This window comes from Typopeltis vanoorti, chromosome 9 (genome assembly GCF_054136105.1).
Source record: "Typopeltis vanoorti isolate ZY-2024b chromosome 9, IOZ_Tvanoo_1.0, whole genome shotgun sequence".
Lineage (NCBI taxonomy): Eukaryota > Metazoa > Arthropoda > Arachnida > Uropygi > Thelyphonidae > Typopeltis > Typopeltis vanoorti.
The window spans coordinates 109,174,381-109,199,051 of NC_143557.1; the positions used below are offsets into that span (position 1 = coordinate 109,174,381).

Sequence of the window (24,671 nt, forward strand, 5' to 3'; positions counted from 1 at the left end):
GCAGAATGGTAAGAACAGATGGATGTTAAACGACTGCCCTGGCCTGCGCATGGTCCTTATCTCAACACCATCAAACACCTGTGTGACGAATTGGAGCGGAGATTCAGGTCGAGAGCAATATTTCCTCAATCTGTTGTTGAACACAGTGATGCTTTGATTGAGAAAAGAGGAAAAATTCTACCTGATGTGTGCGCACATTGGTTGAAAGCCTCCGTCAAAGAGTGCAAGAGGGATCAAAGCCAAGGTGGACATACCCGATATCAGGATTTACCTGTTGATATCAATTATTAATTTTTAAAGTTTCGAGATAATTATTGGTAGAAAGTGTATATTTTCATTCTGTTAACCTCTATTTGACATCTGATAGCTTCAAACTCACTGCTACATAGAATATTATTGCAATCATTAATGTTCGTCCTAACTGGACTAAATACTCTGATATCATTAGTTGTGCCCTTCTCTTCTAACTTTTCTCTCGTACCTGAAACTGCTTTACTCTTCATCCTCGATTCGGGCTACCATATCTGACACCGAGATCCAGATTTCATTAATACCAACAGTCTTAGGCCCACAATGTATTGACCAAGGCAATAGATATAACAAATTACCTTCCAACATCTTCGTCTACATCTGCAGTCAGTCTGTTGGCCTAGATGGATAACGTTCTCTTTCCCATGTAATGACAACCCAAGGTAAAGGTCCTCTCCTACACCAGATTCATATTCCTGCTCATTGATATTTATGTCATTATCATGGTTGTATATCTTTGTTGCACTTACATATATACTGTACATTTACATTGTTCGTTCCATAATGTTCTAGTATTCCTAATCTCCTCATTTGATCTTGCATCCACAATAAGTATTCATAATTATAATCTAATATATATATCTTAATGAAGTTTTAGAGAAAAACTGACTTTGTTTCTATATTGCAAATAAATATATATTTTAATAACTATCATGGCTTTAGTTTTCCTTTTTCTTGCTATTAGTATTTGTAAGTGCTGAAATTCCTACTTACTTGTGGGAGTTTCAGACATTTTAAATATTATCATAGCAAGTTGTATTGGCAAATTGTTTGGATCCACTCGAAACTAATTAATTAGGAGTCATTGTATTTCGTTTATAAACTTCGATCATTTTTACATCAAACTCGTCTTTATCTTGAAGACTGAAATTATCTTTACGAAATTACGTAAGTTTTATGCTATATTCTTATTAAAACCATTCATGTATATTTATATTCGGTGTCTAGAAAAAATCTCACGGCATCCAAATACGAGCATAGTCATACCCCAGTTAGGTATCTTTGTGTCGATTGCTAAACTTGGAACCATCACCATAGCTTCCATTAAAGACCTCTACTTTTCCTCAAAAAATGAACGCCTATGTCCAGTTTGGCTGGAATGGGCAAAATAACAAAGGCTATGAGGCAAGTTTATTCTTTCTGTTAATGGCGTGTATACTCCGGCAGATCACTTGTTTCATGGGGTGCTTTTTAGAGAAAAATAACGCAACATTAAACAGAACTCATTTTTTCAAACAAAATTATTATATCTTTATACTTATTTATTTATATATTATACGATATATCTTATAAAATAAATATAAATCAGCTAATGCATTTTACTCCCTTAAAGGGAGTAGGGGAGGCCTTTATATCCTAACTAGCTTTTGGAGACTGAGTGGGCAATTCAATCTCCACTGGTAGCCAATCAGAGTTAGCTGACCCATGACTATCACTAATTGAAGCAGTCACCGGTGAAGAGGCTGGCAAACAAGTGCTGCCATCTCTTGGTACTTAACCCTAACAAGATATGTTACTGTCTGGGTACTAGGTCGATTTTCTTGAGTTTATGGGATAAAAAACCCGAGTTACTGGGAGAAAAAAAACCACTTGCCTATTCAAAGATGGACTAACTCGGGAAGAATCGGCCGAAGAAAGGCTTAGAAAAAGATCCCCCAGTCGGCGACTAGACTTCAACTGAAGTCTAGTCACTGAGCAGACTTCAAACGACCATGCACAGAGGACGCAAGCACCACTTCCACTGAGCTATAAAGGCCTTTGTATTCTTCTACAGAGAGTAGGCGAGACCGTTTTTAGACCTGCTGTTGGAGATTATGGGGAGCAGAGCCCATTCCCACTGGTAGCCCATCAGAGAGAGAGTAACCAAAGGCTATCATTAATTATAAATGACACCCGGCATACAGACTGCTGACAAGTGCCACTATCTTGTGATCCCTAATTCTAACATTATTGTCTGAAATAACATTGGTTTTAAGGTCGATTTTCTCGAGTTTCAGTGAATGAAAGCTACCTGCCAGTGCAAGAGCTCAACTAGCTTGGAAGCCAGTTAAAGAAAGAATTAGAAAGACTTTCGTATTCAACGATTAGAAGAACGTATCTATTGTATATATACACATCCACGTTGTTCACAAAGTGTGTGGACAGCCCCATAGCTCTATATGGCCTCCTCTGCATGATGCAAATGCATGCCCACAATGCTATATAGGCATAGGCACATGGGCATTAGCAGTGTAGGCATTCTTTTCCCTCTTGATCAGTGGATAAAAAGAGTTGAATCCATCCGAACATGGTATGAGAGTCAGAGCCCATAAGTTCAGTCATTCGGACCGAGAAATTTCCACATTGCACACACCCTAGTCTACTGTCAGCGAGATTATGATGAAGTGGAAACGTGATGGAACTTCCAAACCCCTCCCCCAATTTGGTAGGCTGAATAAACTGGCATGGGGACCAAAGAACTCTCAAGCATGTTGTCACAGTAAATTGTCAATCAGCCTCAGCAACCATTGCAAATGACTTCCGCATGATCTCTGGAACGGATGCCAGTGAGAGAACTATTTTCCAGAAGGTGTTTGGCCTTGGGTTTCATGATACTGATGCAGTTCACAAGCCCTTGATTACACCTGCCAATGCCTAGACTTGTCTGGAATTGCTCAAACAATGCCGTCATTTGACTTTGGACTATGGATCAATGGAAAAGGATCCCGTGCAGTGATGAATCGCCGTACATGACCTGGCAATCTGATAGACCTGTCTTAACCTGTTGGATGCCTGTGAACGAAACTTACAGGAATGGCTTGTATCGCCCTTGAAATTTGGAAGTTGTAGTCTAGGACTGTTTCTCCTAGTTTGGAGTAGGCCCATTGATTTCCGTGTCCAGATTTTTAAACTCTCATGCATACCATGATATTTTGGAAAATTCCGTTTTTCCCACACTTTGTGAACAGTTTGGAATAGGTCCCACATTAACACAATGACACACCTGCTCACTACTCCATGGTTTGAAAGTGGAAGAACTAAATTGGCCAGTCCAACACCCCGACCTCAACTCTATTGAACATCTTTGGAATGAGCTGCAGCAAAGGTTGCACTCCAGACCTACTTGCCCAACTAACACTGGTCAAATGTTCGCGTTATACTACAGGAGGTATGGAAACGAATTTCAGAATGCGTTTATCAGAACTACTTAGGTGGAAAGCCCGCCCAAAGGGTAATGGCTATATAATAGCAGCAAAAGGAGAGCCGATCTCGTATTGATATTGGTGGCAGGCCTGGACACTATAGCCAACATTTGTGCGTGTGTGTGTGCGTGCGTGCGTGCGTGCGTGCGTGCGTGCGTGTGTGTGTGTGTGTGTGTGTGTGTGTGTGTGTGTGTGTGTGTGTGTGTGTGTGTGTGTGTGTGTGTGTGTGTGTGTGTGTGTGTGTGTGTGTGCGTGCGTGCGTGCGTGCGCACATACATACAGTGTTTCTTCTGGCATTCTAGCATTTGGTGCTGGTGCCAGAGATGTCCTAAGGGGACTGCATCTTCTAATGCCTTCTATTTCCCCAAAGGGAATGGGCAAAGGCATTTAGTCCTAACTTTCCAAAACTGGAGAAAACCAGGTTTCACCCTTAGTCAATCATAGATCACTAGCACCTTTGTTTATTTAATAATTTTATGGACATGGTGTTATCCAAAGTAAGATCGATTAAAAAGAATGTTTTCGAGAAAAACGAGTCAGTCTCGCCTTTCAAATGTGAATAAACTAAATTACTGTAGAGTTTTGCATGTGTATGTAGATATTACTATTATTCTATTTTTTTACCATTTCAAGGTTTATGAAACACGATGATATTTGCAATCCTATGAATGGGCTTCACAGTCTTAAAGTCATACCAATACAGACAATAATCTCAGTGGCAGGATTTACAGTCACATGATGATGACAGCCGTCTGCCATAATCTCTCTCCCTCCCTTGAAAAGCTTAACTTTATGAATGGTTGGGGCTCACTATCAGCAATTGCTTGAAGAATAGACAAGCAGTTTGCAAGTCTTCAGAAAGATTTATTCTATTTTACTTGACACCTGTATAGCTCAGTGGAAGTGGCGTGTGCCATCTATGGCACTAGACCTCCTGATGAAAGAGCATGTTTTTTGACCATTTCCAGTGTTAGTCGATCTCTGGCAAAGGCAAGCAGGTTTTTTCTCCTGAAAACTTGGGTTTTTCATCCAGTAAATTGAAGAAAACCGACCATAGAACACGCACTATTTTCAGAAAGTAAACAGTGATAGGATTAGGGATCACGAGATGGCAGCATTTCTCAATAGCCTCTCTTTACGGTAGGCCAATTATAATTAGCAATAACCTTGGACCAGCTATCTCTGATTGGCTATCAGCATAAAGAGTAAACACTCCCCACCCCTCTCCAAAAAAGTGAGATAAGGATAAAATGGCCTCACTTACTTCCTATCAGGATATAAAAGGCATTAGCTGATTTTTTTTAAATTTTTTTTTTGCTGACTTGATATTCTGTAGACCAAGGTTTCTCAAACTTTTTCTATGATCGAACACTTCACAAATCCTGAAATTTTCACGGAACACCTTGGTTATTTTGTAATTTATTAATTAATAATTAATTGGTAATTTTCATTATTAATTAATAATTAATTATTTATAATTAATTAACCATCAATTAAACTATCATTAAATTAATTTGTACTGATTTTCATTCACATGTCCTATTCTGCTCACCAAAAATTTACATTTTAAGTACTTACGAGTGAATGCAGACTTTTTCTCCTCCTCCTCTGTGCTGGTATCCCCTCGTTTTTTATATCCTGGAGATCGTTGTAGGCTTGAGGTAAATGACTCACTATCTGTTCTGTCACAAACACCTTCAATAAAAGATTTCTTAATACCAAAATTAAATAAAGTGCATTGTCTATTATTCATATTTATTGGAGTTTAAATCTGTATTCCTAGTACTTTAAAAAAGAATCACGGCACTTCGGTTTCAGAACATGCACTCACACACTACAATACGAACTTGCGCAGAAAGTATTCGGTATTAATAGATTTTAGAACCAGATACAGACTACCTTGATCTTCAATTTCAGTGGAAAAATTTTCTTTATACTTCCTTGCTGATTGGTCACTGACATTTGCAACACAGATGTTATTTCGTTCAGTTTTGAGAACACGCCGCCCCTTGTTGTAATCGGCTTGCAGGCAATTTTTATGATCGGTCATAAACGGAGGTATTCTCTTTCCCGAGTCTTTAAAGATTTCGATGAGTGAAAATTAATAACGATAATTCATGAATATTTCCATGATTAAAAATATGCCACTTGGTCACTGACATTTGCTACACAGATGTCATTTCCGTCCGTTTTGAGAACAGAGGATACGCCACCCATTGTTATAATCCTCTTGCAGGCAATTTTTATGACCCATCATAAACAGCGGTATTCCCTTTCCCAAATGTTGAAAGGTTTCGATGTGTGAAAATTAACGATACACCGATGTTATTAGGAGTTCTGGGTCTGAACTTTTCGACATATCCACGAATATTATTCTCCTCAGAATATTTATACTATAAAATATTTATTCATGAAAAATGCTTAGAAAACTAAAATGACAAATTCCAGAACTTCTTGTGGAACACTTATTCAACTTCAGCAGAACACTAGTGTTCTGCAGAACAGTTTGAGAAACCATGCTGTAGACTATGATTTATTCCTTTTTGACTCAGAAAGAAACGGCGAAAGAAACCAAACTTTGTGTTATATACTGGTATTAGTAGACAAATACAGTATGGCGCAAAAAAACAGAGCTGAATGACTAAGTTATGTTATGGAATAAACGGATGTATGGCTGAATGTTGGTCGATTAAAGCATTAAACACAGTAGATCACGTGTTCAAAATGGACACCGTCTTTCAAGACAGGTTTTGCCGCCCATGCACAGGTTCTGTGATCTTGGAGAACAAGGGTTGGTACATCTGCTAGACATAGTGTGTAATTTTATCTTAGTTCATCACTGTTTGAAGACGAGTCATAGTAGGACACCCATTCCTTTAACATACCCCAAACAAAGCCATCAAGTGGTGAGAGAACAGGAGAACATGAAGGGTAAAGGAATTCTGTAAACCTCGAAATGAGCCTCTCGGGGGAAGTGTTCTGGTAAATAGGCTCTCGAACAACGCGATGTGACACGTTGCTCAATCCTGTTGGAATACTTAAGCAGAAATTGGAATGTTTTTTGCACAACCCATCCTAAGCAAATCCTTGACTGTGCAGATGAAGTGGTGAAGGATCCAGCAGCGAGTGAAAAAGCTGGTGAAAGGTCTATGGGATGCTCCGTATGAGAATAGATAGGGGGAACAGAGGAAACAATAGAAGCATGTGTTATTTAAGGGATTTATAGGATGATAGACTTTTTTCAGAACATGATAGGAAGAGAGCAAGGAGCATCCATAGAAATTGTGTAAGTGTATGGTTAGCAAAGGGGTTGAGACCAGATTTTTTGCTTGGAGGGTAATGAAAAGGTTGCCAGATGTGGATGTGAGTGCGTCATCGGTGAATTAGTTTCGTGTGAGTTTTTAGCGTGTGAGTAAAGGATCTCCCGTGATGAGTCTGACTCCATGGAGATACTGTATATTAGGGTTTCCCAAACTGTATTCCGCGAATTCTCCTGGAATTTGTCATTTTAGCTTTCTAAGCATTTTTCATGAATATTTTATAGTTGGGATATTCTGAGGAGAATAATGTTCGTGAATATATCGAAAAGCTCAGACCCATAGGTCACATTTAGATTACTGATAACATCTATGTATTGTTAATTTTCACACATCGAAACCTTTCGACATTTGGAAAAGGGAATATCGCTGTTTATGACAGGTCATAAAAATTGCCTGCAAGCGGATTATAACAATGGGTGGCATAACATCTGTTTTGCAAATGTTAGTGACCAATCCGCAAGGAAGTATAAATATAAATAAAGAACATTTTTCCACTAAAATTGAAGATCAAGGTAGTCTGTATCCAGTTCTCAAATCTAGTAATACTGAATACTTTCTTCGCTAATTCGTATTGTAGGGTAAAAGTTTCAATACCATAGTGCCATAATTTTTAAAAGTAATAGGCCTGCAGATTTAAATTTTAATATGAATAAGAGTCAAGAGACTTTGTTTAATTTTGGCATTAAGATATCTCTTTTTGACGCAACAGATAGTGAGTATCCACCACCAAAGCGACCTCCAGGATGTTGATTTCTTAATGCCAAAATGCAGCTTACAAAGCGACCTCCAGGATGTACAAAAGGAGGGGAAAACTACCAGTACACAGGAGAAAGTGTGCATTCACTCGTACTTATATTATAAATTTTAGATCAGAATGGATGTCAATGAAAATAAGCACAAATTAATTTAATGATGTTTATGTTCAACTGATGTTTAATTATTATCAATTATTAATTAATAATAAAAAATCAGCTAAATTAACAATTAATACGTTTCAAAATAATAAAGTGTTCCGTGAAATTTTCAGGATTTGTGAAGTGTCCCATCGTAGGAAAAGTTCGGGAAACACTGCTGTATATAATATAATATGATAATGCTGTATATAATAAATATAATAGAATAATAATTTTAAGGAAGTGGACAAATATCAGTGAAGCAGCCTAGTGCAGAAAAGAAGCATTACTTCCAGAATGACTTTCATAACTATTGATGAAACGCTTTGCTTGAAATATCATCGAAATCAACACTTTCTCATAGGTAAGATACTGAAGGCATTTGGATTTCTTCGTTGTCCACTATCCACTAAAGCATGCTAATAAGTATTATTTGTGGTCACGAAGACATATCCCACTCCCAAAGAAAATCAACAATTAACTCTTAATATATCAAAATTAAGAAGACTGGATGAGCCTGTGTAGCTCAGTGGATGTGGCGTTTGCACACCATCGCACTTGGCCGCACGAAGGAAGACTTGGTTTCGAGTCTAGTCGGCGACTAGAAGAAATTTTTCTAAGCCTTTTTTCGACCGGTTCCCGAGTTAGTCGATCTCTGGCACGGGCAAGCAGGTTTTTCCTCCCGTAAACTCGGGTTTTTCGTCCTGTAAACTCAAGAAAATCGACCGTAGAACCCACATTATTTCAGACATTAAAGATATTGTGTTAGGGTTAGGGACCACGAGATGGCGGCACATTTGAGCCGTCTCTCTTCACTGTGTACCGCTTAATTAGTGATAGCCTTGGGCCATCTGTCTCTGATTGGTACCAGTGGAGATTGCACTGCCCACTCAGTCTCCAAAAGTTAGATAGGGCTAAATGGCCTCGCCTACTCCCCGTATACGGGAATAAAAAGGCGTTAGCTGATTTTTTTTTGAAGAAGAAGAAGAAGAAGACTGGACAGAGCAGTCTTTTCCTGCTCGAATTTTTCTGCATAAATTATTACAATTTTCTGCATGAAGATGAAAGCAAGGCTTTCATCTTCATGCAGAAAATTGTAATAATCTTCTGGCGATGATGAAAATGCAAACGCCAGATGCCAACCGCTCAGTAAAAAATAGAAAAAATAGGACTAAAGTTGATGGAAAATAAAAAAAGGTTACCGTAGTCCCTTTTCTCTTTATTCGCAGTCAGCACTGGTCTGAAAATGTTAAACGAAAAATTCCAGAAATAAATAATTTCTAACTACATAGGCAAAGTGCATACTAGTTCCAACATTATTTCAAAGATGAATGTTCGCAGAAAGTTTACCTGAGAGCTTACCAGCTCAGCATCGATGAGTTGCCAATAATTACTTAAGTAGTGCATGGTAAGGCAACTTCGAGCTTAGTAAGCTCTCAGGTCAACTTACAAAACTTTCATCACTGAAATGAAGCTTATGGCTCTTTCTTTTAGCAATAGACAATTCATAAGTTTTAAGTTGCTTGGAGTTCTGAGTATTAATCAGATACCCTGATAACCGAGAACAAGTAATCCTTATTTTACTTAATGATCCCAATGCACAAAAGCAGTGATGCTAGCAATTCGGATATGCCAAAGAGAAGCCGTAAAGCTTCCTTTTAAGTGAAAAAGACTCAAGTTCTCTTTGCTGAGTTTGCAAAAGATTCCATTCAAATTCAAATACCTTTTATCATAGTATGTTCTTATAATTGTTCTATTTTATTATTAGTTATTGTTGTTAATCTCTTATGTACCTAATTTATAAATTAAGCTTTACCATAGGTATGTATATATATATATGGGAAAAAAGAAACATAGTATATATACATATAAGGTTTGGTACTATCTGTGGTTTCAGGTATCCGGAGGTGTCTTGGAAGAACGTATCACTAGCAAATGAGGGACTACTGTATTATTAAAAATAACCTACTGTCATCACAATATGCAATGTACTTCACCAAATATACATACCAGTGACAGAATTAAAACCTCTTCATACCATGTTGGATCTTCTTTAGTCCAAATTATAGTACATATGCAATTTGGCATAGATTCCAAAAGGTTTCGGATTGTATCTGCAACTGGATGAAAAAAGGACTTTGCTTCCAGATGTTTTTCTAACATGTCCCATACATTCTCAATGGGGTTTAGCTTGGTTAGTGTTCAAGATGGTGAATGTTGCTGCCATGCTTGCTGAACAATTCTAGAACGATGACAATGATCTCGTTCCTGACTAGGCTGTCGTAGGACTAGTTATGTTACCAATGTCGGTTATTTTCCAATTAAATACCTGGGATATCTCACCTTTTGAGAAACCAGTGAGCGCTGATGTTTTCAAAATCGCGGCTACAGCCAGACAGGCACTCACAATACGTCCTTCATCGAACTCCAAAAGAACCTTTTTTTTTTTTTTGTGATCAACACAATTTATGATTACTGACCAGTAACATTATTAAATAGTTGCCTTGAACAAATTATGCATATAACTAAGTATCTTGCATATACACTATATAATATTTACATATATCTGCCTAACAGTTTCTAATATATATATATATATATATATATATATATATATATATATATATATATATATATATATATATATATATATATATATATATATATTTGTGGATCAAAAAATAAAAGATGAACTTTTTCATCATTATCGTTATTAATTATCGTTAAAAATTACAATTTTAAATGGAGAAAATCGATCATAGAACTCATTATATTATGCAGCAGTTGTCTGCATCTCATTCCTCAATGCTAATTAAAAATCATTGATAGTCTTGGGAGGCAGCTAATCTTCACTTAAGGGTGAAGATTAGCTGCCTCCCAGTTTCAAAGGTAAACCAAATAGTCTTGCCTACTCAGTTTGGAAAATATAAGGTATTAGCTGGATTTATGTTATGTATTTAAATGAATATGTACAGTATAAATATTCATTTAAAATAATAAATAAATCCACTAGTGGCTTTTAATTCCACAACGAGTGTAGGTAGAGCTCTTAATCATAAACAAATTTGGGAAATTTCATGAGTAACCAGACTCCACACTTATTCGTCACTAATAGCATGCTTATGGTTATCGATGATTTTAAAGGCATCAAAGCAGATTGTACGGGAGGCAAGTGTCACCATACTTGATTCTCAACCGTCACACTTATTGTCAAAAGATGTGAATTTTTTCTAGGATGCTGGGTTAAAAACTTGAATTTCTAAAGGGAAAAAATCTCTACTTTCCTACGCGAAAGTTTGAAGAACTAACTATAAAAACATGCCTAGAAAAAGTTCTTGCAGTCAGCAACTAGATTCAAATATGACCTTTCTTATGCAGTCTAGCATTGTTAAGAGAAATGTTTGTTTAAAAGTACACATAAATTTAAATGTGCCTATCAAGGACTTCATATCCTGGTAAACACTTTCCCAGTCACAAGCTGTCCAAAAGACGGCTTGTGACTAATGGTGTGCTGCAGGGCTCTGTTCTTGGACCATTACTTTTCAATTTGTTCATCAATGATATAGGAAAGGATCTGAGAGGAAGTGTTCACTTGTTTGCTGATGATGCAAAGTTGGGTAGAGCAATTGTGAGTGCACAGGATGCCAAAATTTTACAGGATGATTTGGATAGTTTGGAGGACTGGGCTAGGGAAAATGGATGTCAATTTAATGTGGCAAAGTGTAAGGTTATGCATTTTGGGGTAAAAAGAATAGCAGCAGTATATCACATTGGTGGAACCGTACTTCAGGAGATTGATGAGGCCAGGGATTTGGGAGTGCCGGTGGGAATTGAAGTTTAGGGGGGCACATTGCAAAAGTGGCTAAATCAGCTCATCAAATCACTTGGCTTCTTAAAAATACTTTAAAAAGCAGAGACAAACAAGTTATTGTTTGTATCTAGACTACTGTGGCCAGATATGGGCACAAAGCTTTCTTCTTGATGGGGAGGAGGTGGAGAGGATCCAGAGACGAGTGACCAAGATGATAGCAGGTCTGTGGAATGAACCTTATGAGAACAGGTTGAAGATTTGTGGGTTGCAAAAATTGGTCAATAGGCGGAAAAGGGGGTGATATGATTGAGATATGATTGAGACATTCAAATTACTGAAGAGTTTCTATGAGATTAATCCAGAAGATATTTTTGAGAATAGGACTGGTGGTGGGAGAACTAGGGGCCATACATGGAAGCTGGGCAAGAATGTGGCTAGCAGGGGTAGAGCTAGTTTTTCTACATGGAGAGTGGTGAATGAGTGGAATAAGCTGCCAGAGTCTGTTGCGGGTGCTACGACCGTGAATGAGTTCAAGGCGAGGTATGATAGATACTGTGTGAATGTCAAATAGTTGTTCTTGACATGATGCTAGGGCCTCCCTCGATGATTATTAATATTATTATTATTATGGGCAACTCCAAGGAGTCGATTGACTCCTTGGAGTTGCCCAGAATAATAATAATATCTCTTTCAGAGAGAGAGAGAGAGAGAGAGAGAGCAGTCCCCAACTTGTGCGTTCCACCTTTTCCTGATATTACTTTATGATGATGCACTGATGGAACTGCTTACTCTTGTTATTGCTCACTGCACCAAAGTTTCAGGAAAGTCAGGGTGAGCATGAAAGAAGTGAATCTTCAGTATTTTCTTATTTTCATTTTATAGTACTTTATCTAAATTCATCAAGTTGAAAAAAAAGTTGAATCCTTCAACAGAATATCTTTTGATTTCCAGGCTTCTAGTTCTATTTTAGTGAGATTCTTTCCTAAAATTATTTTTTAATTTAATATACTTCTCTAATTTGCGTTTCAGACATTAAGTATATTGTGTTAGGGAGAGGGACCACGAGATGGCGGCACATTTGAGCCGTCTCTCTTCACTGTGTACCGCTTAATTAGTGATAGCCTTGGGCCATCTATCTCTGATTGGTACCAGTGGAGATTGAACTGCCCACTCAGTCTCCAAAAAGTTAGATAGGGCTAAATGGCCTCGCCTACTCCCGTATACGGGAATAAAAAGGCGTTAGCTGATTTTTTTTTTTTTTTCCTCTAATTTGCGATCAGATAAATGTACATTTACGTTTAGATTTGGAAAATTTTGGAATCTGCAATTGGGTTCTGCTAGTATATTTTTGCATTAGAAAATTTTTCATGAGTCAGTGCGATATGTAACAGTAACAGAATTATTTTCTTGGATGTATCAATGACTGATGTGCGTTTTACATCCTTTATGTTCTCTGGAGTGTTGGTAGATTTTAACAATGTTAAGAACTTGCTTATGGAAATGGGCTGATAGACAAGCTATACTTTGCAAGGAAGAGCATTGGTTTCCTAAAGAGAGGTAATCATCATCTTCCTTTTACCCTCTTTTACCTCGCCGTGTCGAGGGTTCTATTAATCATCGGACCTCAAACCATTCAAAGGGTAAGGTGGTCAGTCCTATGTCCTGTAGTGTGGAGTTCCCAAGGACGGTTTGCCTGCTTCATGTCTGAGCAATTTTCTCATATTTTATAATAATGTAACAGCTGAGTTGGATGTTGTTCAATCTTTACATACTGGAAGGACCTAAGAGAAGCTGAACTGTTTGCTGATAGCCAGCAGTTGGAGATATTACTGATTAATAAGAAGCAATTACAGGACTTGTATATGCTACAACTAGGCAAATAATAGCGTTGTCATTTCAATGTCACCGAGTGTAAAGTTATGCACTTTTTGTGTGATGGAATCTTCACTGGCACATTATATAGGTGAGACTATGCTTAGAGAAAGTAAGCAAGTTAGGGAATTTATAGTGGATAAGGAGTTTAAGTTCAAAGGTAACAAAGAAAAAATTACTAATACAATCTGAAGCTGAAACAAACATCAATGTGTAAAGATAGGGAAGTCATTTTGCATCTTTACAAAGCCTTCATGGGACTGCACCCTGACTACTATATAGATTTGGTCTCATGGGAATAAAGTTACTGTGGAGTGGGTGGAAAGCTGATATTCTGATTATGGAATGTAAATTATGAGGATATATTCAGTTTGCGGACAGCAGACTGGTTAACAGGAAAGTAAATAAAGCTAAACAGTAGGAATGCGTTGATATGATAGAGCTCTATAAACTTCTGAAAGTGCACTATAAGATATCAGTTGAAATTTTTCATTATATGAAAGTAGACACACAAAGTGAACAGAAGTTCACTTTGTGTGAGGTTAAGAAGGGAGTGAGAGCTAGTTTTCTGACTGGCTGCTATGTCAGGAAACTGTTGAAGTGGTATCTAGTTGTGAATGAGTTTAAGAGAAGGTATAACCGAGTTTCCTGACAGAGCAGCCAGTCAGAAAACTCTAGCTCTCACTCCTTTCTTATACTCTTTTTGATATTCTCCTTTGCTCTCTCTTTCCACATCAGAATCACAATGGAAACCAAGAGACCAGACCTGTGCACAATAGTCCAACTGAAGTCTTATCCAGGTCCTGTAAAGAGGCAAAATGACATCCTTATATTTACATGGGAACGTTCGTTCAGCATTGCAATTATTTTTGGTGTTGTATTTGCAATCTTAGCTGCATGGCCTTGTAACTTCCGCTTACTACCTACTAACACTCCAAGATCCCTAGCCTCAATTTCTTGAAGCATAATCCCACCAATATAATACAACATTGGATAACTAATCACGCCAAAGTGTGGGATTAGATAAGTGAATGACTTTGCATTTACTGACATCCATTTTCCCATGCCCACCTATTCAAATCATTCTGCAAGTAATGCATATCAGCAGCCTTCTTGATTACCCTGCCCATCTTTGCATCATCAGCGAATAGTTGAATGTCACCAGTCAAATCCTTCCCAATATCATTAATGTACAGATTGAATAACAGTGGAACAATCACTGATCTTATGGTACATACCACTGGTTATTTTTTTATTATTAATCTTTGTACTGGTTATGGGCAGTACTACCCTTGCATCACGTTGACTTGATATAGGCCTAAGCCTTTACAAGTGTTTTACCCTATACTTATTCGAGTTATCATTGTAGTCATTCTCTGATGGCAACGCCATGTCACCAGTGTGTTCTGTAGGGCCCTCAAGGAAAGAACTTTTATATCCTTTTGTGGAAGCCCAAGCTGTTTTAAGTCCTTATAACTATCTGCACTCGATATGCCATGTAAAGAAATGGTGGCGCTGGTAAACCTCGGAGTTGCCCCATGCTCCTCCCGTATCTTACTAGGTCTGGGTTATTTTTATAATAATTTACATTATTATTATAGCTATAGGCTAGTGGGCATCCTGTTCCCACCATCTGGGCATCAATTCCCCAAACGTCACATCTCTTTTAATCACCAAGTCTGGCTTACGCAAACCTGCAGAGGTCCTATAATGTGGTTCCACTGCAGTCTCCCAACCTTTGTTCTTAAAGCAGTTTTGCAGAATGGAGACCACAGCATCATGCCTCCTCATGCAGACTCCATGGGTGCAGAAGCAACACTGGGCTATATGAGACAATGTCTCACTGTAGTGGCAGCCAGGCCCTACAGTTGGAGTCGTCACAACCCCATCGAGCTGTGCGGGCTCTAGAAGGCAGCACATTGATCCTCGTTCTGATAAGGTCAATATACTCGAACCCAGGGAGGAGTCTGGTGCTATCCCTTACCCAATCATGTTGGGGAGGCACCAGATATGACTCCTTTAAATGAGCACCATCTACAGAACACTGCAACAGAGATGCCCATCTCTTGTGTTCTGCAGGTGCTGACTCAATTAAAGAAACTTGATAATGTGACCAGCCAAGTCTTCTTGTATTAATGGGCTATAGAAAGCCTCTCTGCAGATGGGGGAAGAAGACAGTTCTAACTGTGCGATTCTTGACAGCCGCAGGCATGGGATCAGCCATCTAAGTGATGGAACCCCAAGCCCACCATCCTTCACCCTTGCATGGAAATATGCAGTAGGAGTGTCAGGCAGCAGTCGGAGCCATGAATCTTGCACTCACATTCCCCATACACCATTTTGATGTCTGTCGGTCAGATATCCTCTTATTCACGCTAAGATTTTATAATTCAAACCCATATTCTCCAATTTATGCAAGTCTTCCATGCTGCATTATGCTTTACAAAGTAGAAAGATATTGGATATATGATTCTATTTACTTTGATCTCAACGAACACATACTGACACTGTTATTTTTCATCTTCACTTGTAGCAATCATTAATAGTGTACCCTGTTCTTTCCATTTTTATTGCCACCTGTATATCATTCTAGGTGGAGTCTAGAGGGATAATACTGGATATAGAAACAGTGGCATTTTTATGCTTTATACTAATGCCAGAGTATTCGGAATAAGGGAGAGGAATTCGTGGCACTGATAGCATCAGCTTGGCCAAAGGTTATTGGGCTTACTGAGACGTGGTTGACAGAAGAGGATATAATAACAGGAATAGAAGTCACTGGGTACAGCATTTTTTGACAGGATAGGAATGGTGTGGAGAACTGCTTATGATAAGTGACGACCTATGTCCTCTAAGAGTAGAGGCTTTGGAAGGCAGTGACACTAATGATTTTGAAAGTATATGGTGTGCAGTTGAGGGGAGGGGCAAGACTGGATATTTAGTGGGGTGTTGTTACAGACCAAGGAGCACAGAGGATGGGGACCAGGAGATGTTAAGACAGTTAAGTTTGGCAAGTGCAAGAAGAATAATTGTTATGGGAAATTATAAATTGGGAAGAGGAAGATGCATGTAGCAATAAGGGATTGGAATTTCTAGAATTCTTGAGGGTCAAATATCTTAGGCAACATGTAACAGATGGAACAAGAGATTATTTGGTTATAGCATCAGAAGAGTTGACAATAACTGAGATGACATCTCTCCCATCAGCTGGAGGGAGTGACCATATGGTTTTGACTTGGAAAATGAAAAGACATGCAGGAGTATCAAACAGATGGGAACGTATGTGGAATTATAAAGCAGGTGATTATAATAGTCTTAGACGTCATGGGGAAGTTTCTGGGAAGGGAGGAATTGGAAGTCTGGGATATCATTAGTGCTTGGGAGATTGTGAAGGAATATTTGTTAGCAGCAATGGTAAGCTGAATTCCACGAGTGAAGAAGAGGCCACAATTTGAAGTAAAGTGGATAACAAACAATATTAAACAGGAACTGCATGCAAAAAAGAGGCTATGGAAGAGATATAACGAGATAGGTGAAGAGAAGATGCATGAAGAATATAAGACACAGGCCAGGAGAGTGATAGTATGGTAAGGAAGGCAAAACTGGAATATTTGAAAAGACTGGCCCTTAGATCCAAAGAAAATCCCAGGGAATTTTTTAGCTATGTGGCCAGTAGGACGAAAAATGACTGTGGAAGAATGACATTTGGAATAAAAATGGGAATAGAGTGACTGATGCAGAGGACATAGTGGAATTGTTCAATGAACACTTTATTGGAGTATTTCATCCTGGAGGAGTCAATTTTAATACTAGAAGGATAGGGCAGGTTAGAGGTTTAGAGGAGTGTGTTCTAAATACTGAGTACTCTGGATGTCAGTAAAGCTGTGGAACTGGATGGTATTTCACTACGAATCTTGAATGTGCTAAAGAACTGAGTGCCTTTGACCTGGCTTTTCAATGAGTCTGGCTGCAGGAAAGTTGCCCATGGAATGGAAGGAAGGTAAGATAGTCCCATAAGGGCAGTAGCAGACTGGAAGTGTCTAATTATATGCCAGTTTGTGTGTCATCAGTAGTTGGTAAGATCTTGGAGAAAGTAGTGAGGGACCATATACAGCATTGGGCAGATGAGGGTAATGTTATCTATGAGAGTCAACATGGATTTGTGAAGGGGCACTCTTGTTTTAGCAATATGCTAGCCTTTTATAATAAAGTTACAAGAGCATTAGATGAGGGAAAGGCATATACTGCCATTTTCCTATACTTAGCAAAGGCATTTGACAGGGTGCTACATGATAAACTGATTTTCAAGCCACAGCACATGGGTCTGGATGTCAGATTAGGCAACTGGATTCATGATTGGCTGTCCAATAGGTATCAGAGAGTTGTGTATGTTGGGGCAATGTCAAAGAGGCAGAAGGTTACAAGTGGGGTTCCACAGGGCTCAGTACTGGGACCTATATCGTTTAACCTTTATATCAATGACATTGTCCATGGATTGCAAGGAGATATTCAGTTGCTTGCAGATGATGCGAAGGGTTATTAGTAATAGTGCAGATGTGGTAGCCCTGCAAGAGGATTTGAATAAGCTAGATAGGTGGGCAAATGAATGGGGTATCAGTTTAATGCAGCAAAGTGTAAGGTCTTGAGGTTTGGGACACATCGATGGGATGCTGCACACTCTATGGGAGGAGTTAAACTGGAGGAAGTAGGAGAGACAAGAGATCTGGGGTTGATGATTGATAGAAACCTGAAATTTAGGGGACATATTGCAAAAGTGGTGAAGGTAACACAGAGGATTGCTGCAATAATGAGAAGGACACTGACCTGCAGAGATAAAAGGATTATCATTCTGTTGTATAAGACTCTGATCAGACCACACTTAGACTATTGTTCTCAGATTTGTTCCCCAGGATTTGAAGGGGATAAATTAACTGTGGAAAGGGTACAAAGGCAGATAACAAAGATGGTTTCAGGACTGTACAATGTTAGTTACGAGGATCGGCTGAGGGAGTGTGGACTGCAGAGTTTGGTGGATAGGAGAGGTGATATAATTGAGACTTTTAAACTGTTGAGAGGTGGTTACAGGGTTGTCACTGGGGAGTTCTTTTGCTTGGTTGAAGAGTGGGGAGGATCATGACAAGGGGCCATCCCTGGAAGTTGCAAAGGGAAGCTGCGAGAAGGAAGGTGAGGAGTGGTTTCTTTGGGTGGAGGGTGGCTGAACCATGGAATGCATTGCCTAAGAGAGTGGTGAGAGTGCATATGGTCAATGGGTTTAAGGAGTGGAATGATAATGTTTCTTAGGAAGGACCTCCCAAGATGAGTATTGACTCCATGGAGGCCTGAATAATAATAATAATAATATCATTTGCATATGGAAAGTTATTTTATGCCATAAGATCTTGTATTAAGATTCATGCATCAATGGAAAAACTTGTAACAGCTATAAAGAAATTAAAAGAAAACTGAACTGCTTGATATAATCAGAATACATATATTGAAAGGAAAGCTTTTCATATTTGCACATAATATCCACATAAGAAAAGAATTTCATATGTGGAAAGATATTCTCATTCAGTCCAACTTTAATATCAGCGCCAAAGAAAAAAAATATACACTGAACATTCCTCAAATTGATCATATCACTTACAACCAGTGGTGAGCTATAAGGGGCTCACGTGAGCCCTTTGTTAAATTTTTCTCAAATTTGCGAGCTCCTTGTTCTTCTTGTTTAATAATCTTGTAGAACTAGAAAATACCACCATGGAATGTATACATGCTACTATAATTGCTACTTTAAATTCATATGGATTTTCTGATAACTATATAAAAAATCATCTCATTGCATTTTGTTCTGATGGAGCTAGTGTAATGTTAGGAAAATCAGGTGTTGCAATTAAACTTCCATAAAAATTTCCCAACATTGTGATTTGACATTGCGTAGCTCATCGTTTACAATTAGCATTGGACAATTTGATAAAAAACAATAAAAAATAAATCATTTTGAAATATTCATGGATAAATTATATGCTTTTTATCATCAATCACTAAAAAATCAACGAGAATTAAATACGATTGCAAAAGACCTTGGTATCGAAATTTTAAAGATCGGCCGTCTGTTTGGACTATGATGGGCAGCTTGTAGTTTAAGAACGGCTTTTGCTGCGTGGGGAAATTACCCAGCTTTATGCAAGCATTTTGCATCCAACGATAAATATAAGGATTTTTTAAACCGACTTCTCAATTTGGAATTTTTAAGAGATCTAGCATTAATGATTGATATTCTACAGGAATTATCATATCTGCCAGCAGCTCTAAAAAGTCACAATATAAGTATTATAAGGGCTAAGTTAATCCTTTTTCTTTTTTCTTTTTTTTTTGCTCGACAATGCGAGCCCTTTGTTAAAATTTCCATAGCTCACCACTGCTTACAACCATATGATATACAGTGATATACAGATTACAACCACGTGATATATTTTTATATCATCTTTATTATTTCAAAGATTTGCTATTGATGACGGACTCCAAAGATGAACCTTTACGAAATACTGACTTTGATGAGTCTGTAAAACAAAAATCAAAAAGTTTAAAAATTTACACATTATTTAATAAATAAAGTTATGCTTACCAATAGCATTTTAAATCAAATATGTTGATGCAATTTAGAACAGTTATGAGCATGCTCACAGAGGTACATCTCTATACCTACTAAAGAACTTATTACAGTGGAACCTCGGTTGCCGAACATAATTCATTCCTACAGGCTGTTCGGAAACTGATTTGTTTGAAAACTGAAACCATTTTCCCCTAAGAATTAATGGGAAATAAATTAATCCATTCCCGAACCCCAGATAATTGCTTATTTGAACCTTTATAACAGTACTTCATGCATAAAATCTTACACAAAAAAGTATAAACACAATAAATAGATAAAATATAGACGAAAATTTAACTTCACTTTATCTGTACAGAGGAGAGCTGATGGCATAAGTGGGAAGTGATGAGGAGGGGAAGTCCCCTTCCACAAAAACATTGACTCTGCTTGAGACACACTGGCCCTCTGTCTCACTAAAACCTGCCCAATGAGATTTGTTTTTGGCTGCGTTTTGAAATCTTTCTGAAGGGAGACACAGCATTGTCATTAAAAAGGTTTATGATGCAGTTTGCTACTGCTTTGTCCGGGTGATGTCTCCACAAAACTTTGGACCTCACCCCATTTTGCATACTTTTTTGTTGATCAAAGAACTAGGAACATCCTCTCTTCCTTCCATCTCTGAAGACATTTCCTCCACCACTGTCTTTTGCTGCTCCTTCTGAAGGTGTTCCATTTCTTCCACGGTGAACTCATTCCTGTGGTCCTACACATCAGCACTGTCAACTTCCAAGCCATGTTTTTTTGTGTCTCTGGGCAAAAGCATGGGCTTGGAAGTCACTTGCACCCAGGCTTTATCAAGGATATGTAAGCGACGGAGGATGTTGAAGTGATTTTTCCAGAATTCTCCGAGTGTTAATTCTGTGTCAGAGGTAACTTCAAAACACCTTTGAAACAGTGCTTTAGTGTAGAGTTTCTTAAAGTTTGAAATGACCTACTGGTCCATGGGCTGGGTTAGAGGAGCCGTGTTAGGGGGAAGGAACTTCACCGTAATAAAATCAAACTCTTCCACCCACTCCTCCTCCATGCCTAGAGGGTGAGCAGGAGCACTGTCCATCACAAGAAAGCACCTTATTAGCAATTTTTTTCTTGAAGGTATTTTCTCACACTTGGGGGAAAGACTTCAAGGATCCACTCAATAAAAATTGCCTGGTTACCCACGACTTACTATTAGCCTTCCACATAACAGACGGTTTACTTTTCATCACGTTATTTTTCTTAAACATCCTCTGATTCTCAGAGTGGTACACAAGCAATGGCTTACTTTGAAGTCCCCACTTGTGTTTCCACATAGCAAAAGAGTCAGACTGTCCTTCATTGGCTTGTGTCCAGACAATGCTTTTTCCTCCCTGAGTGACATAGGTCCCCCCTTGGTGATTTTTTCCAAATAAGCTGGTTTCATCACAGTTGAACACTTTTTGGGAAAGAAAACCCTCAGCCATTATATAGTCATTACATTCTTGCACATATTTCTCTGCAGCTTCTTAGTTTGAACTCACAACCTCTTCATGCCTAACCACACTATGTATGCCACTTCTCTTAAATTTCTTGAACCACCCTCTACTAGCTTTGAACACATCAGTATCAGCACTCGTACCAGGGTTTTTCTTTAACAGGTCACCATGTAATCGCCTCGCTTTTTCATAAATTATAGCCTCAGAAGCACTATCACCAGCTAACTGCTTCTCGTTTTATCCAAATCAGCAACAATTTTTCCACTTCTTCAATCGAGTGTGATCTTTGTTTAGTCACTCCTCTTGCAACATCGGCTCCCCTTGATTACCTCTTTATTTGAGTATTGTACAGATTGTTGATTTCACCACACTGAACTGCATAGCAAGATCCGAGACACGAACACCATTTTCATGTTTGAATGCGATTTCTTTTTTCACCTCTATCGTGGCTCTAACAACTTTTTTCGCTTTGCTGCTATCACTATCCTTCTTCAGCCCCGTGGTAACTTATTTAATAATAATTTATAAAAAACAACAAAACACAAACAAAATCAAGAATTTGCCCTGCAAATTTGAGCAGGAGAATCAGAAACCGATGTTCTGCCACTGTACATCTCAGCCCTAGGAGCATGTGGTTACCAGTTTGCCTGTTCGGGAACTGGTGTGGTTTTTGTTGGGAAAATATGTTCGGAAACCGATTTGTTCGAGATGAGAGTCGTTCAACAACCAAGGTTCCGCTGTATATGAAATCTCCCTGTATCAAATTCCTGAAGACCATAGGATGGTTTGGGATAGTGAGCTAGTTTAATGGTGTTTACTATAGACAGAATTGAATATATATTCTGTTATCAGTGAGTATACTGTTTTTGTATTATAGCTTATCTGATCCATGAAAATTGAGTGAATTAACATATGATATACATGTCAACAATATTAAATAGCTATCTTAAATGACAAAACCACTATTAAAAGTAGTAATAATTACAAGAAATCAGTGGTAAACAGTGTACACTGAGCTCTTTCATTAAGATGAAACCAATTCCAATTGCATTTAAATGAATGAATTATCACTTGCCAATGTGAATGGTTAATGTTATGGGATTATTATTAGAAACCTTCATGAAATCAAGAATTCATTGTGGTCACACCCATTCTAGCCATTATACCTTCTCTTAACTCATTCACTCACCATTTCAATAGGCAAGATTTCACTTACTGCTCTGATAGAAAATCTAGCTCTTACTCCCCTTTCATTGTCTTCTCTCCACCATCTATGTAACAATTTCACCCAATTGATATTCCATAACACCTTTTCAGAATTTTGCAAGTCTGTCATATCACTCCTCCTCCTGCTTAACCAGCATCTGTGTTACCAATATTCCATAACCTCATAATCTAAATTCCATAATCCCAATATATCATCTTTGCACCCTCCATACAGCTTCATTTTCTCAGAACTGGAGACAATCTGCACACAGTAATTTAGGTGTGGTCACATCAAGGACTTGTAGAGGCAAAATAACCTTATCCTTATATTTTAATATTCATTTTAGGTGATGAGCAAAGAATTGTAATCTATGTGAACCAAAGATTACAATTTTTTTTTTTATATGAGTACCCTCCCCACACCCACAAAACAATGAAGCCTATGGCACATTAGTATCATGGGTGGGCTAAGGATTTTTTTCTATTTTTTTTTATTTTAGTAGTTTCTATTTTTTTCAGCTTGTCCAGAAAACCTGCTAGACCAACCATGGAATTTGTTCATGTCCAGATCAGGCCTCCTCCAGTAAGCAGAGTGGTCTCACATAGGGTGATGAAAACACATCTACTGTCTAAAGACAACCACATATATCAATGTGTATGGCAGGACTCAAACCCACTGCCTATTGGTTAGAAAGTGGATACACTAACCACTCTGCCAACCAGGCTAGCAATACAATACAAGCGCAATCATTTTATTTGTAATCTTTACTGTGTGATCTTTGAACTTAATTTTCTTACCCATCATAAATCCACTAACCTCATCAGTTTCTCCAAGCATATTCCCACCAATATAATATGCCAGTGGAAGTTTCATCACACCAAAGCATATAACTTTATACTTACTAACACTCAATTGATAACCATTATGATTTGCCAACACATCAGTAACATCCTTGACTGCCATGCCTATCTTTGCATTGTCAGGAAACAATTCAACATCTGTCATCCAGATCCTACCAATATCATTAATGCATAGACTGAATAACAATGGTCCAAGAACTGACCCCTAAGGAACATCATTGGTCGTCACCTTAAATTTAGCAGATTCATAATCCCCATATATCACATTTTGATACCTGTCTTTCAGCCACCTGCTTATCCAAGTGAACAGTTTATATTCCAATCCTATATCCTCTAATTTATACAATAGATAGCCTTTCGTGTGGTATCCTCTCAAATGCCTTAGCAAAGTCAAACAGTATCATAGTGTATCCATTCCCTTCATCCAACTCAGAAATAACAAATATGAACAAATTACTGTGACATGACCTTAATGTCAGGGTAATTTGTTCATATTTTAATTCATATTTGTTCAAGATATTCCTAGAACATAATTCCTTGCTCGTTTCTTAACCCATTTCTGTATTTGAGTTCTTAACTTTTCTAAAATCTTCACCACCACACCATAAATACTGACAGACAAGTTTCTGCTGTTTGACAAGTTTGAATTGGATATCTTTTTTGATATCCAACTCAAATTATACAACCAGGTCATGAATCTAACCAGCTCAGCTGAATATTTCTTTAGCATACATGCTGATATCCCATTTGTCCCTACTGACAAATGGGATATGTCCAGGTTATACTACAACTCTAGATCCTCCTTCTCATGCATCCAATGTAGTAGTAGCAATGTTCCATGTTATATACACTCAGTTGACAAACTCAGCCAATTGAGTGGTCATTTATTGAACAATGGCATCTGCTAATTTTAGACATATATATATATACATCCTCTGCATTCAGCAAAGTTATTCTTCTACTTTCATTCCTTCCTTTATTTACAGCATAATGATAAAATTCTTTTGCATTACCTTTATCCACATGGCCAATTTTCATACTTTGCTTTCTATGCAACACTCGTTTTTCTGGCCTGTGAGTTATATATTTCATAACTCATTCTCATCCTTAC

The 24,671-nt window shown here is 38.0% G+C and overlaps 1 protein-coding gene across 2 annotated transcripts in view; it reads right to left on the minus strand.

The window, feature by feature from the left end:
- Window positions 1-18,864: 18,864 nt before the first annotated feature.
- LOC150103413 (uncharacterized) overlaps window positions 18,865-24,671 on the minus strand; it is a 46,896-nt gene continuing 41,089 nt past the window's right edge. For both annotated transcript variants that reach the window (XM_090397861.1, XM_090397860.1), the window contains exon 6: window positions 18,865-19,950. The gene's annotated coding sequence lies outside the window, so the exon portion shown is untranslated. The remainder of the gene's footprint in view (window positions 19,951-24,671) is intronic.